Raw genomic sequence first — 11,731 nt, 5'->3', positions numbered from 1 at the left:
TTGAATCCAGCAACCCAAAAGTCACCCAGAGTCCCCAAAGTCCAACACCCCCAAAGTCTCTTGGGTCCAGCAACCACACAAAGTCCCAAAAGTCCAACAACCCGCCAAAGTCTCTGTCCCTGGTCAGTGCAGCCCCAGAGTTCGGGGGGGGGGGGGAAGGCACCGGCTGCCTCTCCGCGGGGTTCCGCCGCAGCCTTCACCATGAGCTGCTCCACTCCACCAGCTGTCCCGTGAGCTGCTCCCACAAGGCTCTGCTTTGCTCTGCTAGCTGCTCCTCCAGCCGCTCCGCTCACCAACCTGTGAGCCGCTCAGCTCCGCTCCAACTGTCCCCGCGAGGCTCCACTCTGCTAGCTGCTCCGCCAGCCGCTTAGCAATATAGCTTCAGGCTCCCCCACTAGTTAACACAGCCTCAGTGATCTCAGCTCTTGGTAACTTTAGCTCTTTTGTGATTTTAGCTCTTAGCAATTTCAGCTCATAGTAGGGGAGCCCCGGTGCTAGTGCACCATTGGCCCAAAGAGAATTCAGCTCAGCAGCCTGTAACTAGACTTGAAATGGAATCAAAGTTGAAATCTGACATTCAACAGTGGAGAGAGAAGAGATGGATAATTGGTGTTCTAAACCCTCAGAGAGGGCCCACACCATCAAGTGCAAATACCTATCCCCATTCTCTCTCTATTCACTGGGTTTTGTAACCCATGCCCCTTGTCAAGCAAGTGCCACTTAGGTAATGGTGAAGGACTCACTCAGTCCTTCCATCATACAACAGTTCCACTGGCCTTGATTCACAGAATCAGGGTAACAAAACTTTATTCTTCCTGTCCCAATAACAGAGAAACTGGGGATCCCACACCAGCCAAAGTAACCACTTTGAGTTGCTGTTGTTTCATGCCAGGCGAGTGGGTTTGTGCCTATGCAAACAAGATCAGCCCCTGGAGTTCTTTTCCACACTTGCCATAATTCACCAGCAGATGTCAGCGTAGAGCTCATCCTGACTCTGCTTACACTTGGAAATGTGACGTTAGCGCAGTCAACATTGCAACTTGAGTCAGACATTGTTCGTTTGTTCATTTTTCTGTCTCAGGGTAAATTACAGTGGCAATGGACATGGTTCATGGAAGACCCTGAAAGGTCCAGATGGATATTAGGTAAGAATCCAGGATTATGCATAGAGATGAATCTGAGTTACACACTTCAGATCTGGAATCAGATTCAGATCCGACTTCTTCAACCTTTGAGGATTTTCAGATTCTGGGCTTTTCAGCCAATTATAGAGCTAAATCAGGGTTATAAAATTTGTATTTATTGTTGTCGTGTTATCAATTAGAGGTCAATGCCCCACTGTACTAGGTTCTCTGGAAAAACATAGTAAGGGAGGGAGTGTGAAGCAGAGCCAGGAATTAAAGGACTATCTCAATCTAGTGCCCCTACTGCCAGTCTGACCATTATCCACTGTTGTGTGTGAGTGGGGGAGGGAGAGGGGGAGGACGGACACTGGGATCCAGTGGGTTCTGGTGTGGCCGATCTCTAACCACAAGGGGGAAATAACAGGAATTATTTGCACTGCGGCAGCCCCAGTCATGGTCGTGTTTGTTTGAAAACTGTAACCAATGGGAAGCAGTGGGAGGGCAGAGGCGATAGATGACATTGCATTAGCAGATGAGCCTCATGGTGTTGATAGACTGTGAAGGGGCTTGGACTGAAAACAAGCTGTTTGTGTTCGATTAAATGGGGACTGGGGGAGCCAGAAGAAGGAAGCAAATGGAGAAAGCCCCACTTTTGAGGTGTTACATAGTTTTGCCTTCGTGTCTCTTCAGCCTTCTTTCTTCCTTCTTGCTCTCTCCACTCTCCTCACACTCCTCTCTGATACAGCATTTTCTCCTTTTATCTCAATCTCTCACCTGTGGCTTCATGTAATCCCTCTATGCTCCCTCTTCTAAGCATCCTTCCTCCCTCCTTCAGAGCCTTGCACACAGCCTTCCATTGTTGCTTCTGTGCCAATGTTATTCCTTCGCCATTTCCCGCCTGTATCATATTCCTGTGTCATGGCGAATGACCTAGAGAGATGAAGGACCTGGCAGTGTGCACCACTAGGAGGCGTAAGAAACTGGGACTGGAGACAAGGGGCCAGAAATCTCCTAGAGCAAGGATAGCATAGATTGAAGGCATAGTTACCAATTCTCACGGTATTTAATGCTTCTCTTAAAACCTCAGCTCCTTCAGTCATGTGATCAGTTAAGAATCTCAGATTTTTTTTTAAGTATGTTTCTAGCCCTCAGGGTTGCTAAGAAAAGCTTGAAAACGTGACTGTCTCCAGGGCCCAGAAACATTGTTCCATTGCAAATTGCTGACTGAGTGAAATTGGAACATTTCGTCAAGAAGGGCCAATTTCACTGCAGCACCACGGAATGGAGGAAACTCTGCCTACATCAGAATCCTGCCTGGTTTCCGCTAGTTCACCTGCCAGGCTCCTTTGCAACCTGCCCCGTGGCCTACTAGCAACTTCAGAGCTTCCAGAGTCCATGGCCTTGGAGCAGATACACATGCAGATTGTCCTGGGGGCTGGGAACATCCAAAATTGTCAGTGTCCATGACTCCAGGGATCCATTCCCTTTTCCAGAGACTTTTCAAAAACTGTGGGTTTGTTCCTAATCCAAATTCTGAAATATAAAAATCTTGCACAAAACAGAATTACACTTCCCTGCCCCCTCTCTAAACCCTTTGTGTATTATTTAAAAAAATCTCAAGATTTTAAGCCAATTGCATGATTTTTTGGAAGCCTGATAATGGTTTTCAAATGCTTGGGATTAGCAACACTGCCAGGGGATCTGTTATGAAGCAGCAGTAACCAAGTGACTGGGACATAACAGACATTGTAGTCATCTAAAAGGATTATCTGGAATAGGGTGACCAGATGTCCCGATTTTATAGGGACATTCCCGATTTCTGGGTCTTTTTTCTTATATAGGCTCCAATTACCTCCCACCCCCATCCCGATTTTTCACATTTACTGTCTGGTCACCCTAATCTGGAAGGATTTAAAGTATGAGTGCTTTCTAACTTACCCTCAGTGAGCAGGCAATATAAAGTCTCTAGCTCAAACTCAAACCCATGCCAGGTATATTTCATTGGAGAAAATTTGGGATAATGTACATGAATCGGGAAATGCCCTATTGGGAACTGGATGCCTAATTCCAGTCAATTTTATGGAGACTTGGATGTCTAAATCTCCTAGACAGCCTTGAAAATCTCAGCCCTGTTAAAAAGGGAGTGTAAATTTAAAGGTCCATCCCAGCTCTTCCCAGACATAACGGCGGCTGGTTTCCTGTAAGATATTCACTACCCACATTCAAGCCCGGTGGTGTCATTCAGATTTAATTCATGCCATGAAATTTCCTTCTTCCATGCTGCTCACTCTTGTTATCCCGGCAGGTATGGTTTCATGCACCCCGTATAAATGGCTGAGGGCAATGACAGCATGGTGACCCAGTTCATCCTCCTGGGGCTGACGGATCGTCAGGAGTTGCAGATACCCCTCTTCGCGGCGTTCCTGGTGATCTATGTTCTTACGCTGGTGGGGATTCTTGGGATGATTGTGTTGATCTGGGTTGATCCCCGACTCCACCCCCCATGTACTTCTTCCTCAGTAACATGTCCGTTGTTGACCTCTGCTACTCCTCAGTCTTCGCTCCAAGGATGCTGGTGAATTTCTTAGTGGGGAGTAAAAGCATTTCTTACTCTGCCTGTATTGCTCAACACTTCTCTTTTGTTGTGTTTGTGAGCACAGAAGGGTTCCTGCTGGCCGTGATGGCGTATGACAGCTATGTCACCATCTGTAACCCTCTGCTCTACACCGCTGTTATGTCTAAGAGAGTCTGTATTCATCTAGTGGCCAGCTCACATGTAGGGGGGCTTATGAACTCACTGACTCACACATGTGGCTTGCTGAGGTTGTCATTCTGTGGACCCAATGTCATCAATCATTACTTTAGTGACACTAACCCATTACTGAAGCTTGCTTTCTCTGATAACCACATCAGTGAGATTTTGCTTGTAGCGTTCTCTGGGGTTATTGCCATGTCCACCCTCCTGATTGTCATAATCTCTTATCTGTACATCCTCTTCTCTCTCCTGAGGATCTGCTCCGCCAAGGGCAGGCGCAAAGCCTTCTCCACCTGTGCCTCTCATCTGACAGCTGTCACCATGTTCTATGGACCTGTGAGCTTAAGCCACATACAGCCCAGTTCCAGCTACTCACTGGAACAGGAGAAAATCTCTGCTGTGTTTTATACCCTGGTGGTCCCCATGTTGAACACCCTGATCTACAGCCTGAGGAACAAGGAGGTTAAGGATGCTCTTAAGAGGGTGATAGGCTGGAAAAACATTCCCAGCTAATTTGTTCACCATGACAATTCCAGTCAATTGAGAAGAGCAATTGGAAGAAGGATCGTAGGATGGTCTATGGGTTACTGCCTTGATTTGTGTATCACAAATGTCGCACAAGAATTAAATGAAACTCAAAGAACTGATGTAGCATGTGGAAATGATGTTTTACAATTGCTTGAGAGGAACAATGTTACCTAATGTCCTGTCATTATGTGGCTGTTGGAATATAGACCTTTCCTTGTTTCTTGACCATTAATCTATTTGAAATGGTGCCCTGCAAGGTTATCTGAGATTAAAAATAAAATAAACTTGGTTCTAGGTTTAATTTCTTAATGTGTTACTTTAATTAATGCTCTGTATGTGACTCGCATTATGAGAATTCAACGCTTTTGCTCTCTTTAGTGTCTGGGCCTCATACGGGCTGCCACAATTGATCTCTATCCCTTTTGTAACAGCCCTTAATGTAGTTGAAGACTGTTATCAGGTCCCTCCTCAGTCGTCTTGTCTCAAAACAAAACATGCCCATTTTAAAAAAAACTTTCCTAATAAATCAGGTTTTGTAAACCCTGTTTGTCATTTTTGTTGTTCCCCTCTGGACCCTCTCCTATTTGCCCACATCTTTTCTAAAGCGTGGCTCCCAAACCTAGACACAGAACTTCAACCTCACCACTGCCAAGCAGAGCCAAACCAGCACTGCCCTGGTCTGACATACAACATACCTGGTAATCCCCCCTAAACAGCCTGTTTCACAACTGCACCTCATTGTTGGCTCCTAGTCAACTAGTGATCCATTTGAACTCCCAGATCCATCTCAGCAGCACTTCTCCCTAGCCAGTTATTCCCCACATTGTATTATGCATTTGATTTTCCCTTCTAGAGTGAAGTACTTTGCACTTGTCTTTATATTGATCACATCTGTATTCATACTGGTGTTCCATACATCTACTCTTAACAGTGTTATTGTATATCCTTAGGCTGGGAAGGAATAATTTTTTCTCAATAAATGTTGGTAAATATTGATTTCACCATATGCACACAAACCAATGAAAAAAATGTTGCCATCAATAATAATTGAAATGTACAGATAGGCAAAGTAAGAAAAATTGCAGCTTCAGAATGTATTCGAGTTCGATTTAAGGATATTTATTTTATCTATTGTGACAAGTGATGTTGACAATTTGTGTTTTAACAGTTATAAAGCTTTAACTTTTTGAATCTCAGTGTCGACTGTCATTAAAAAAAATGTCTGAGCTCCCAATGTGTGATCCCCATAATTTCCCGCAATTGTAAAGGTTTAAACATTTAAAATAAAAAAGGCTTAAACATAAACATTGATATTATCAATTAAAATGATAAAAAAACTAAAAATCAAATTCTGACAAGGCTCTATATACTTCTTATACAGCTTTATTCTCAATCATCTTGTTGTCACCTTGTGCTGGTCCCCATCTGTTTGTCATCTGTATCGTTGTCTCTTATTTTAAGCTTACATTACAAGCTCCTTTGGCCAGAGGTTGGGTTTTTTTCTTTTGTTTTGTTCTATGTTGGTACAGCACCTAACAGAATGGGGTTGGGATTAAGCCCAATACTAATGAATTAATGAAGTAGTATCAATAATAATGCTCATGTAATGTTACTCCCACCAATGCCATATATTTCAGAGGGGTAGTCGTGTTAGTCTGTTTCAGCAAAGACAACGAGGAGTCCTGTGGCTCCTTAAAGACTAACAAATGTATCTGGGCATAAACTATCCTGATACATTTGTTAGTCTTTAAGGAGCCACAGGACTCCTCATTGTCAATGCCATATAGTGATTTTATAGGTTTACTTACAGCAATGCTAGACATTTATCATATATTTTAAGGGCTAGAAAGGACAATGAGATCATTTAGTCTGACTGTATAACTCAGGTCACAGTCCTATACAGTTATCCTCGGTATTAAGCCCATTAACTGGCATTTTATTAAGTGTATCTTACGGAGAGCCATCAAGTCTTGATTTCACAGCCGCTCTAGCTGGATAAACCGTCATGTCCCATGGTCGTTCATTCCAGCCGTTAACCACCCTCCCTGTTGAAAATGTGAGCCTCATGACTAATCTGAATTGGACTAGTTTTACTTTGAGTACAACGATATAGTGTTCATTAGAACTGGGGGGAGAGGGGAGTTGGACCAAAATCCTTTTTTTCTGAGCAACGCAGATTTGGGTTAACAGAAATATTTTATGAATCTGTGTCAAATGAGCTGGATTGTTTTGCTTTGATCTAAACCTCAGAAAAATCTAAAAGGTCTAAATATTTTAAGTTTTCCATTTAAAAGACTTTTTGTTTCAAAATTTACTTCAATTTTATTAAAAAATATAACAATTGCAAAAACTGCAACAGATCAAACAAAACATTTCATTCAACTTGTCAGTCAGCCAAAAAAATGGAAATTTGGGTCAACCAGAAACTAAAGTTTTTCATTTATGTTTCAGACTAGCCAGCAAACCATGAAATCAGTTATTCACAGAGTTCTTTTGATCATACACTTTTTTTTCTCATCATTGCTATATACTGATTAGCCCTATTCTCACCACTGACACAATTCTATTGCTTTAGGGCTGGTCGACACGGAAACTGACGCTACAGCTATTTAATGTAACTCCCTATATGGCCTTTGGGCTTGTCTTCACTACCGCCCGGATCAGCGGGTAGAAATCGATCTCTTGGGGATCGATTTATCGCGTCTCGTCGGGACGCGACAATCTATCCCCGAATCGACGCGTGTACTCCACCAGCCCAGGTAGGAGTAAGTGCCGCCGACAGGGGAGCCGTGGCCATCCTCACAGCTATCCCCGTAGCTGAATTTGTGTATCTGAAATCGATCGCCCCCCCCCCCCCCCCCCCGTAGTGTGGCCGTAGCCAAATAAGAATGCCATTTTCTGGTTTAGTTTAATCCAGTAAATTAAGAGTGTCCATACCTGGATAGCTCTAGTGCCTTAAATTCACATATTATCTTGCTCAGGAATAACTTCCCAATGCAAACAAGCCTGTTCTCACCAACACTGATTTAGAGCTTTACTTTCACCCCTCCATGCAGAGGTGGGACACTGAACAGCAAGGTTTAGCAGTGGGGAAATGAATTTATTTGATGTTTTTCCATCCCGAAGAACCCAATACAATTGGGCAAACATTCTGGTGTAGCTGAATATGCACTTTTCTCTGAAAAAAAGTTTCAGCCAAAGAATTTTGGCCAGCTGTAGTTAGGATACTTTCTACCCCATGGAAATGCCTTACACTTAAACTCTGCTAGGTAGACTTGAGCCAAGGGATAATAGAGTTTAGCCCATTGTGTTTAATGGTGAGAGGACATAAATCCACTGAAGCACACTCAGACACAACTTCCTCTGGGATTCAAGAGTTGACCCGCTACCCAACCCCATTCACGGGGGTTCTTTTTATCTTGCATTAATAAAGTTTCAATGAAAAATATTAGAGCACAATATTGGATCAATCATAGAATCATAGGACTGGAAGGGACCTTGAGAGGTCAGAAGTCCAGACCCCTGCACTCACGGCAGGACAAAGCACCATCTAGAACATCCCTGACAGGTGTTTGTCTAACCTGCTCTTAAAAATCTCCAATGATGGAGATTTTGCAACCTCCCTAAGCAATTTATTCCGGTGGTTAACCACCAGGACAGTTAGGAAATTTTTCCTAATGTCCAACCTAAACCTCCCTTGCTGCAATTGAAGCCCAGTGCTTTCTACACTGGAAAATACTGATTAGTAAAAAATGAAATATTGGAATGAAGCATTGGAATAACAGAGACTTGGTGGGATAACTCACATGACTGGAGTACTGTCATGGATGGATATAAACTGTTCAGGAAGGACAGACAGGGCAGAAAAGGTGGGGGAGTTGCATTGTATGTAAGAGAGGAGTATGACTGCTCAGAGCTCTGGTATGAAACTGCAGAAAAACCTGAGAGTCTCTGGATTAAGTTTAGAAGTGTGAGCAACGAGGGTAATGTCGTGGTGGGAGTCTGCTATAGACCACCAGACCAGGGGGATGAGGTGGACGAGGCTTTCTTCCGGCAACTAGCAGAAGTTACTAGATCGCAGGCCCTGGTTCTCATGGGAGACTTTAATCACCCTGATATCTGCTGGGAGAGCAATACAGCGGTGCACAGACAATCCAGGAAGTTTTTGGAAAGTGTAGGGGACAATTTCCTGGTGTAAGTGCTGGAGGAACCAACTAGGGGCAGAGCTCTTCTAGACCTGCTGCTCACAAACCGGGAAGAATTAGTAGGGGAAGCAAAAGTGGATGGGAACCTGGGAGGCAGTGACCATGAGATGGTCGAGTTCAGGATCCTGACACAAGGAAGAAACGAGGGTGATGCTGCAGCTGGGAACAGTGAAGATCCTGCCAATGTTCCTAAAGGCCAGGATGTGACCTCAGATTATATCAGGAGGACCAGTTTGGAGAAGATATCAGTGAAAACTGTGGAGAGGGGGATGTGCCTGGCCAGAGACTGGAAATCCAGGTAGTTACTGCAACTCTCTAACCCCTCCCTCCCATTATTTTCTAGATAAATTGTACTTTCAACACTGAGGATTTTGTAGGTTATGGCCAAATAATTTACTGTCCTGGCTAATATGCTGTGCATTGCTGTGTGTGAAGCAACAGAGGGTCCCGTGTGTGTGTGTCTGTGGGGTAGTGCAGATACCACAACATTTGCATGGCCTCCTCTACCTTTCCCTCCCCTCCACCAGCCTCTGCTGGGCACAATCCAAAGTAGATACAGAGCACTGGGGGGAAAAGGTTTCTAAAAACCCAACTTTGCTGTTTATCCAAGAATTCAGAGTATGGGCTATACGGCTCATGCTGAATCCCATGGTCTTTAGTAAGTTCACAAATAGAAATCAGTGCCCCTCTGTCCATTTCTCCGCAGGCAGGCAGGTGGGGGTGGAGGGGTTCCAACACCACTTGGATCAATGCTCTCCATCCCAGCTCAGGCTTTGGTTGGTTTCTTTCAATTGTCCCCAATCCTGGTAGCTTATTCTGGGAAGCTTCTCAGGCAGCATGAATTCTCAATGGCCCTTCAGGAGAACTGGGAGTGCAAACCTGCTAGGACTTCCATAATAGCCAGGTCCCTACCAAATTCAGGGCTCACTTTGACTAATTTAAAAACCCTCTGGCCTTGAAATTGAACAATGTCACCATTTCAATGTTTCACTCTGAAATGTCATGGTATTATAACCATGGGGGTCCCGACCAAAATGGGAGAATGGGGGAGTTCAGAGGTTGTTGTAGGGGGGTCACAGCATTGTCACCCTCACTTCCGTGCTGCCTTCAGACCTGGGCACCAAGGACATCAGCCAGCAACCTTTCTGAAGCTAGAGGAGGTTCCCAGATGTGCAGGTGGGTCCCTGCTCTTGGGAACACCTCAGCTCCTACCTACTACTTGGGAGCACCTCGGCTCCTACCATTTTTGGGGCATCCAGAAAAACGGACACCTGAGCCCCAGAAGGAACTGCAAGGGAATCCCTGAGCCCCAGCTGCAGATGCCGGGCAGAAGCCCCACGCCCAGGTACCCTGAGAGCCGACAGGAGTGGGGAGGGGCATGAAAGTCCTGAGCCCAGTGCCCAGCCCTGGCTACAGCCACAGGGGGGCCAGAAGCTCTGAGGCCGGGCACCCAGAGACGTGACTGGAGCAGAAGCTGCCAAGGCCAAAGCCCTGAGTCCAAGGCCGGGCTGATGCAGCGCACTCACTTCTGCGTTGCCTCTGCAGGTGCATCTGATATCCCCACGGAGAGGAAATCCTGTCACCAGCCTGGCAGAGAAACAGCTAGGAGGCCCCTACTGGGTTCTCCTGGCTGGGGGGCTCCCAGCAGGACAGGGAGATCGGATTTCATGGGGCAGGGCTAATTCGATCTAGCCAAGAAAAGCACAACAAGAACCAAGGGCTGTCAGCTGAAGCCAGAGAAATTCAAAGGAGAAGTAAGACACACTTTTTTGACAGTGAGGGAGACTAAGCACTGGAACAAATTACCCAAGGAAAAGGTGGATTCTCTGTTTCCTGGTGTCCTCATATCACAACGTCTCCTGGCAGCAGTAGGTAGTTAGACACCAATATATGGTTGTCATTCTGGAACGTGCCTTGTAGTGAATTACAAGCAATTGGGCTTAATATGGTGCAAAGAGTGTGAAATTTCATGGCCCGTGAAATAGAGGCCACATTAGGAGATTGAATTGTTTCACAACCGATGCCTCTATGAAAAACTCAGTGTGGGGTGAGGAACAGAGAGTCCTGTGGCACCTTTAAGACTAACAGAAGTATTGGGAGCATAAGCTTTCGTGGGTAAGACCCTCACTTCTTGCATCTGAAGAAGTGAGGTTCTTACCCACGAATGCTTATGCTCCCAATACATCTGTTAGTCTTAAAGGTGCCACAGGACCCTCTGTTGCTCTTTACAGATTCAGACTAACACGGCTACCCCTCTGATACTTGACACCGGGTGAGGAACAGACTCTGCTGTTTTACTGGGTAACCTGCTTGCTCCCCAGAATCAATAATGACCTAGTGGGGTGATCCGGGGTGCAGCTCAAACATCCAACTGGGCTGGCCAGGGGCAGACATCAGGCCTGCAAGGGAAAGGTGGGTGTGGCAGTGACTTCACAAAGGCCTTTGGCAGGAACTCAGCCTATTGGGCAAAGATGATGAGGCGTCTGTGACCTCACAGAGCTCCCTTGACAACAGCCAGGCAGGACAGGGATGCAGGGCAGGGGGAACCTCGGAGACCCCCTGTAGCCTTGCTGCAGCAAGTCTCCATCTCGCGGTCTCTCTCAGAGGACCAAGAGACAGTCAGTGTGGAGGACATTCTGTGCGGTTTTTTTTCATATCTGTGTGGATTTTTTTGAAAGAAATCGTCATCTGTGTAGAAGGTAAGAAAAAATATAGGCTCTAAGTACAAGATAAGGGACTCTATTGTAGCAGATTCAAAGGCGTCACCACCCTCCTAGTGAAAACCTTTTTCCTAATATCCAAGCCTTCCACACTGCGACTTGAGATCATTGATCCTTGTTCTGTCATCTGCCAGCTCTAAGAATTTCATGAGAATCAACCTTTCATTAGGAAAATAATTCAAAAATACAAATACAAAAAACGTTGAGTGAAATCAATCCATCCTGATCTTAATGTCTGGGGGGTGGGCCTCGGGGGTCAGACTGAGACCCTCATTGGCTAGTAACACCCAGGATGCCAATAAAAAAATTACAGTTCTCTTAGCAACCAAACCTCCATAATCCAAGGAACACCTGGGGGCTGAAGGAGACAGAGGGGTGCTGAGAATGTCTAACACATTG

At 45.3% G+C, this 11,731-nt stretch overlaps 1 pseudogene; it reads left to right on the top strand.

Annotated features, from left to right (window-relative positions):
* Nucleotides 1-3,454: 3,454 nt before the first annotated feature.
* Nucleotides 3,455-4,625, top strand: LOC135981882 (olfactory receptor-like protein COR8; annotated as a pseudogene).
* The last annotated feature ends 7,106 nt before the right edge of the window (nucleotides 4,626-11,731 follow it).

This window comes from Chrysemys picta, chromosome 2, assembly GCF_011386835.1.
Source record: "Chrysemys picta bellii isolate R12L10 chromosome 2, ASM1138683v2, whole genome shotgun sequence".
Taxonomy (NCBI): Eukaryota; Metazoa; Chordata; order Testudines; family Emydidae; genus Chrysemys; species Chrysemys picta.
The sequence above is the reverse complement of the archived record's forward strand: the minus strand, read 5'-3'. Positions and strand labels throughout refer to the sequence as shown.